The following is a 9,290-nucleotide window of genomic DNA, read 5'->3' as shown; positions in this document are numbered from 1 at the left end:
CTATATATACTGCTATACATATCCTCATATACTGCTATATATACTGCTATACATATCCTCATACTGCTATATATACTGCTATACATATCCTCATATACTGTGCTATATATACTGCTATACATATCCTCATATACTGCTATACATATCCTCATATACTTCGCTATATATACTGCTATACATATCCTCATACTGCTATATATACTGCTATACATATCTTCATATACTGTTATATATACTGCTATACATATCCTCATACTGCTATATATACTGCTATACATATCCTCATATACTGCTATATATACTGCTATACATATCATATACTGCTATATATACTGCTATACATATCCTCATATACTGTTATATATACTGCTATACATATCCTCATATACTGCTATACATATCCTTATATACTGCTATATATATATACTGCTATACATATCCTTATATACTGCTATATATATATATATATATATACTGCTATACATATCCTCATATACTGCTATACATATCCTCATATACTGTGCTATATATACTGCTATACATATCCTCATATACTGCTATATATACTGCTATACATATCCTCATATACTGCTATACATATCTTCATATACTGTTATATATACTGCTATACATATCCTCATATACTGCTATATATACTGCTATACATATCCTCATATACTGCGCTATATATACTGCTATACATATCCTCATATACTGCTATATATACTGCTATACATATCCTCATACTGCTATATATACTGCTATACATATCATATACTGTTATATATACTGCTATACATATCCTCATATACTGCTATATATACTGCTATACATATCATATACTGCTATATATACTGCTATACATATCCTCATATACTGCTATATATACTGCTATACATATCCTCATATACTGCTACATATACTGCTATACATATCCTCATATACTGCTATATATACTGCTATACATATCCTCATATACTGCTATATATACTGCTATACATATCCTCATATACTGCTATATATACTGCTATACATATCCTCATATACTGCTATATATACTGCTATACATATCCTCATATACTGTGCTATATATACTGCTATACATATCCTCATATACTTCGCTATATATACTGCTATACATATCCTCATACTGCTATATATACTGCTATACATATCTTCATATACTGTTATATATACTGCTATACATATCCTCATACTGCTATATATACTGCTATACATATCATATACTGTTATATACTGCTATACATATCCTCATATACTGCTATATATACTGCTATACATATCATATACTGCTATATATACTGCTATACATATCCTCATATACTGTTATATATACTGCTATACATATCCTCATATACTGCTATACATATCCTTATATACTGCTATATATATATATACTGCTATACATATCCTTATATACTGCTATATATATATATATATATATATACTGCTATACATATCCTCATATACTGCTATACATATCCTCATATACTGTGCTATATATACTGCTATACATATCCTCATATACTGCTATACATATCTTCATATACTGTTATATATACTGCTATACATATCCTCATATACTGCTATATATACTGCTATACATATCCTCATATACTGCGCTATATATACTGCTATACATATCCTCATATACTGCTATATATACTGCTATACATATCCTCATATACTGCTATATATATCCTCATATACTGCGCTATATATACTGCTATACATATCCTCATATACTGCTATATATATACTGCTATACATATCCTCATATACTGCTATATATACTGCTATACATATCATATACTGCTATATATACTGCTATACATATCCTCATATACTGCTATATATACTGCTATACATATCCTCATATACTGCTATATATACTGCTATACATATCCTCATATACTGTGCTATATATACTGCTATACATATCCTCATATACTGCTATATATATCCTCATATACTGCTATATATATACTGCTATACATATCCTCATATACTGCTATATATACTGCTATACATATCCTCATCTACTGCTATATATACTGCTATCCTTATTATTTGGATTTACTTGCAGTTATTTAAGGATCTTCTTTACTGTTGGATGCATCAATGGCCCCCACAGCACTCATAGCTAGGGACCCAGATGCGCACCTACCCCTCTGAATACCCTACATGGCTCACGACACTTTATCCTATTTACAGCCACTTCCAGCGGTCTCTTGTAAAAAATGTCAATATGGTTTCGTGGATATTCAAATTGAAAACGTATAAGGGAACTGTATTGCAAAAACGTGAGTGTGAATGCTGCCTTACTATTGTTATTGGGATTTTACTGCCATCTACTGGCCACCACTTGAACAGCACCTTAGACTGAATACATAGGATCCTCTATTACAGACACACAGCCTCCTTCATGGTTTACTCTTGTGGTTATAAATAGATCAGACTGTCTATATATTCACCTTATTATGATTATTTTATTGATTACTTGTTTTGTTGTATTTATATTTTCATGCTTGTACATGGCACTTTCCACCTGATTGTTTACCTGCCGTTTTGCACACGGCTGCACACCTTTTACCCGGAAGTATCAATATTTTATGTATATAATCCTCGGCTGTTTGAGGTACTGTATGCCTGATGAAGACCCCGGTTCAGGGCCGAAATGCGTTGCAATAAAGTAGATATATCCAATCTGCGGGACCAGCGCCTTCATTTGGGGGACTATTTCCTATTGACATGACCTTTATCTGCTGATCGTTTAGGGTGCGTTCACACGGCCGTCTGTCCCCGTTTTTTTTTTTTTATCCCCATTTCGGTTCTGTTCTTGCAGGCTGTAAACAGATTAAAAAAGGTTTTTAAAAAATCCCATTCATGTCAATGTCAATCCGTTCACATCCGTTTGTACCCATCTGCCCTCATTTCCGTTTTTCTTGACGGCAGATAAAACGGCACATGCAGTATTTTTTCTTCCGTCAAAAAAAACGGATACAGTAAATTTAACATTGAAGTCTATGGAAATGGATGAGCCTTTAACCCCTTAAGGACTCAGCCCATTTTGGCCTTAAGGACTCAGACAATTTAATTTTTACGTTTTCATTTTTTCCTCCTCGCCTTCTAAAAATCATAACTCTTTTATATTTTCATCCACAGACTAGTATGAGGGCTTGTTTTTTGCGCGACCAGTTGTCCTTTGTAATGACATCACTCATTATATCATAAAATGTATGGCGCAACCAAAAAACACTATTTTTGTGGGGAAATTAAAACGAAAAACGCAATTTTGCTAATTTTGGAAGGTTTTGTTTTCACGCCGTACAATTTATGGTAAAAATGACGTGTGTTCTTTATTCTTAGGGTCAATACGATTAAAATGATACCCATTATTATATACTTTTATATTATTGTTGCACTTAAAAAAAATCACAAACTTTTTAACCAAATTAGTACGTTTATAATCCCTTTATTTTGATGACCTCTAACTTTTTTATTTTTCCGTATAAGCGGCGGTATGGGGGCTCATTTTTTGCGCCATGATCTGTACTTTTTTTTGATACCACATTTGCATATAAAAAACTTTTAATACATTTTTCTAATTTTTTTTTTAATAAAATGTATTAAAAAAGTAGGAATTTTGGACTTTTTTTTATTTTTTTTCGTTCACGCCGTTCACCTTACGGGATCATTAACATTTTATTTTAATAGTTCGGACATTTACGCACGCGGCGATACCAAATATGTCTATAAAAATGTTTTTTACGCTTTTTGGGGGTAAAATAGGAAAAAACGGACGTTTTACTTTTTTATTGGGGGAGGGGATTTTTCACTTTTTTTTTACTTTTACTTTTGCATTTTTTTACATTTTTTTTTACACTTGAATAGTCCCCATAGGGGACTATTCATAGCAATACCATGATTGCTAATACTGATCTGTTCTATGTATAGGACATAGAACAGATCAGTATTATCGGTCATCTCCTGCTCTGGTCTGCTCAATCACAGACCAGAGCAGGAGACGCCGGGAGCCGCACGGAGGATGGAGAGGGGACCTCCGTGCGTCGTTATGAATGATCGGATCCCCGCAGCAGCGCTGCGGGCGATCCGATCGTTCATTTAAATGGCGAACTGCCGCAGATGCCTGGATCTGTATTGATCCCGGCACCTGAGGGGTTAATGGCGGACACCTGCGAGATCGCGGGCGTCGGCCATTGCCGGCGGGTCCCTGGCTGCGATCAGCAGCCGGGATCAGCCGCGCATGACACGGGCATCGCTCCGATGCCCGCGGTTATGCTTAGGACGTAAATGTACGTCCTGGTGCGTTAAGTACCACCTCACCAGGACGTACATTTACGTCCTGCGTCCTTAAGGGGTTAAAGGGGTATTCCAGAAAAAAAACTTTTTTTTATATTTTTATATACCAACTGGCTCCACTAAGTTAAACAGATTTGTAAATTACTTCTATTAAAAAATCTTAATCCTTTCAGTACTTATGAGCTTCCGAAGTTAAGGTTGTTCTTTTCTGTCTAAGTGCTCTCTGAGGACACATGTCTCGGGAACCGCCCAGTTTAGAAGAGGTTTGCTTTGGGGATTTGCTTCTAAACTGGGCGGTTCCCGAGACACGTGTCATCAGAGATGACAGAAAAGAACAACCTTAACTTCAGAAGCTCATAAGTACTGAAAGGATTAAGATTTTTTAATTGAAGTAATTTACAAATCTATTTAACTTTCTGGAACCAGTTGATATATAAAAAAAAGTTTTTTCCTGGATAACCCCTTTAATGTCATCCGTTTGCATCTGTTTTTTCAATCCGTTTTTTTGATTTATTCCGTTTTTTTGGTTTATTAACTGAATAATAACGGATCCAAATGGATAACATCCGTTTTCATCCATTATTGTCCATTATTTTATTTATTTTTAAAGTCCGTTTTTTATTTTTGACGGGAGAAGAACGTCCCGTTCTTCTCCCGTCAAAAATAAAAACGGACTTTAAAAAAAAAAAAAAACAGACAATAACGGTCTAGATGGCCGTGTGAACGCAGTCTTAATTTATAGATATTTGTTGTTGTACTTTAGCCTATGTCCTGGCATATTTTGTATCTCCTTAGCTTTAAAATATTGTTTATTTAATTTGTATAGGAAAAACTTTAATAAAACTAATCAAAAAAGAAAAATGGCCAACAACATGAATATTGATGCTCCCAGTTTTTTGGCGCTCACAGGCGACAGTACTGAAATATAATCAGTGTTTGTGAATACGTCTATTGCAGATGTAGGTTGGTGTTAGGATTCTCCGATACACAGGCTCACAGTGCAAATCATGGAAACTATTAGAGGAGAATCTCACAGATTTGTAACCATAGAGTAATGCGGTTAAAGGGGTATTCCAGGATTTTTTTATTTGACTATGCTACAGGGGCTGTAAAGTTAGTGTAGTTCATAATATAGTGTCTGTACCTGTGTGTGACGGTTTTCTCACAATTCTTCTGTGATTATCGCCCCAATATTTATTTTTAACAACATACAAAATGACTCAGGTCTCGGGATTTCCCAGGTTGTGGTGCGTCGAGACCTGACATCACTAGTCAGGTGATCAGAGGGAGCCTATCCTGCCTCAATTTTGCAACAGCTGCAGGCCCCCTGGTTAGAAAACAATGTGTCTCAATGGGTGGGGTAGCTGCTATGTGGGAGGAAGGAAAGTGACCTAATACTTGCAAGCATGGAACTGTGGGATGTGTAGTTTAGAGAACAAAATGCAACAGGAAATGCCTTGTTCTGTCAGGTAAGTACTAAAATCACCTTATGGTGGATAACCCCTTTCAAGACTTTACTCTCTCTTTTGGTGGTAATCCAAGTCCTCCATTTGCAGACAGGCTGGCATTGGTCCGACCGGAGGCCGATAAAAGATCCCGTGAAATACAGCAAGGCCCTTGTTCAGCTCTATCCTTGCTTGAGCTGTCCCTCATGGGATTGATGTGTAGACTGTCTCTCTACGGGACTGAAATAGGGCTCAGGAAACACTTTGGTCACATGTGGTTTTTTATATTAACATAGTTCATAAGGTCTAAAAAAGACCAGAGTCCATCAAATTCAACCTATAACCCTAATGAGTCCCTACTGAGTGGATCCAGAGGAAGACAAAAACCCTCATACTAGAGGTAAAAATTCCTTCCTGACTCCAATATGGCCTCAGAATAAATCCCTGGATCAATGTTTTACAGAGTTCCCCATGACCACCTCCTAAGGCAGAGAATTCCACAGTCTCACTGCTCTTACAGTAAAGAACCCCCATCTGTGCTGGTGTAGAAACCTTCTTTCCTCTAGACGTAGAGGATGCCCCCTTGTTATAGATACAGTCCTGGGTATAAATAGATCATGGGGGAGATCTCTGTATTGTCCCCTGATATATTTATACATAGTAGGTATGCCTAACATTACCTAGGCTCAACTAGACATTGAGCCCCTCAGGAATACCAGGGCTGAAGTCAAAAGTCAAACTCTGACTGACAAAAACTGACTGACTAAAACTGTTTTAGGACCCCTCTTTTCTAAGAAGGTAAGGACTAGCTTCTGCAATTGTTGGCTAGGAGTTCACACGTGACTAAATGCCTATTCAACTGTACAGTGAAATGTAATGGGAGAAAAGTTAACCCCCCCTGAATACTTTGTGTATAAACCTGAAATCCACAAGTTCTACCTAGAAGACCTTTCTTTATCTGAGCCACTCCGCCGCTCCAACTGGTAGCAGCTGAAAAAGCTGCGCTTGGCCACCACATTTGGTCCACATTAAGAGGTTGTTCATTTATTTCAGACAAAGGACTAAAGGAAGCTGAGCATACTGGGACTTTGTTGAAAAATTATGTTATTACCAAGTTTTCCATTTTTATTGAAATAAGGTTTATAGCTGCATTGTGGGTAATTATTGACTCATCCTGCAGACTCAACAATCTCCACAAATAATCATCATTCGAAATACGTTTTCATTGTTCATGTAGATTATATATAATTACAGAGCGAAGCTTTATTCCGTCCCAGCAGAACAACAATAGGAGCTTACCAGGCACTTTATTTTTCCAGAACTGTGTGAAAGGTGATTCTATTTGCAGCATTATACATTATTCTTCATCGCTGTAAAAAACTATGATTACAAAAAACAAAAAAACAATTTATCTTGAGATAAATTATAAACATTTTCATTTTTGGGTCATACACCTGGAACTGCAATAGAGGAGTTTATTCTGCACCCTATTTACCCAAATTGTTCATTGCTCTTCATACACACTGCATTACAGATTTCGCAACCTTTAAAGGAGTACTCCGCTGCTCAGCATTTGGGACAGACTGTTCCGAACGCTGGAGCCGGGAGCTCGTGACATCATAGCCCCGCCCCCTCATGATGTCACGTCCCACCCCCTCAATGCAAGTCTATGGGAGGGGGCGTGACGGCTGTCACGCCCCCTCCCATAGCCTTGCATTGAGGGGGCGAGGTGGGAAATGATGTCATGAGGGGGTGGGGCTATGACATCACGAGCTCCCAGCTCCAGCGTTCGGAACAGTTTTTGTTCCAAACGCTGAGCAGCGGAATACCCCTTTAACCCCTTAACGACGCAGGACGTATATTTACGTCCTGCGCCGGCTCCCGCAATATGAAGCGGGATCGCGCCGCGATCCCGCATCATATAGCGTCTGTCCCGGCGCTCATCAACGGCCGGGACCCGCGGCTAATACCACACATCGCCGATCGTGGCGATGTGCGGTATTAACCCTTTAGAAGCGGCGGTCAAAGCTGACCGCCGCTTCTAAAGTGAAAGTGAAAGTGACCCGGCTGCTCAGTAAAAGATCAGTGTGTGCAGTGTTATAGGTCCCTATGGGACCTATAACACTGCAAAAAAAATTTTTTTTAAAGTGTTAATAAAGGTCATTTAACCCCTTCCTTAATAAAAGTTTGAATCACCCCCCTTTTCCCATAAAAAAATAAAACAGTGTAAAAAAAATAAATAAATAAACATATGTGGTATCGCCGCGTGTGTAAATGTCCGAACTATAAAAATATATCATTAATTAAACCGCATGGTCAATGGCGTACGCGCAAAAAAATTCCAAAGTCCAAAAAAGCGTATTTTGGTCACTTTTTATACCATTAAAAAAATGAATAAAAAGTGATCAAAAAGTCTGATCAAAACAAAAAACTTCAGAACACGGCGCAAAAAATGAGCCCTCATACCACCCTGTACGTGGAAAAATAAAAAAGTTATAGGGGTCAGAAGATGACATTTTTAAATGTATAAATTTTCCTGCATGTAGTTATGATGTTTTCCAGAAGTCCGACAAAATCAAACCTATATAAGTAGGGTATCATTTTAACCGTATGGACCTACAGAATAATGATAAGGTGTAATTGTTACCGAAATATGCACTGCGTAGAAACGGAAGCCCCCAAAAGTTACAAAATGGCGTTTTTTCTTTGATTTTGTCGCACAATGATTTTATTTTCCGTTTCGCCGTGCATTTTTGGGTAAAATGACTAATGTCACTGCAAAGTAGAATTGGTGATGCAAAAAATAAGCCATAATATGGATTTTTAGGTGGAAAATTGAAAGGGTTATGATTTTTAAAAGGTAAGGAGGAAAAAACGAAAGTGCAAAAACGGAAAAACCCTGAGTCATTAAGGGGTTAAGGGGTATTCCGGATTTTTGAATTTTTTGGAATGTAAGACAGGGGCAGCAAAGTGAGTCTAGTTATTAATATACTTTACCGGTGTCTGGTGTCGAAATGTTGTCTTTCTCTTCCCCAGAAGTTCATTTTTTGCAGACTACAAAATGAATGGTGTCTCGGACATTTCCCAGCTTGCTGTGCGGTCCGAGACAATACAGTCAGGTGCTTAAAGGGGGCTTGGCTGCTTCATTTGTTGTGTGTGAAGCCGGCCCCCTGATGATGTTACTGGCGACACGTGCATGACTTCATCATTTCATAGATTGTGTGTCAGGTGACAGATACTTGTGACAGATCCACATGCATATGTTTCATGTAAGTCATGTGATCAAAGGGAGTGTAGCTGTGCTGCAATGGGTGGGGCAACCATTGTGTGGGAAGGAAAAAAGTCCCCTCCCACCTTGAAACAAAGGATCCCTGGGATTGTAGTCTGTGGGCGCCCCACAGAAACCGGAATTAGCCAGTTCCCAGAAACAAGCCAACAGTGTGATGGAGGACACAGGACATGGCTATTTATCACCAACACAAGTACAGATCCTTGGTAAGC

The sequence above is a fragment of the Hyla sarda genome, chromosome 8, assembly GCF_029499605.1.
Source record: "Hyla sarda isolate aHylSar1 chromosome 8, aHylSar1.hap1, whole genome shotgun sequence".
Taxonomy (NCBI): Eukaryota; Metazoa; Chordata; class Amphibia; order Anura; family Hylidae; genus Hyla; species Hyla sarda.
Note: the sequence above shows the minus strand (reverse complement) of the source record.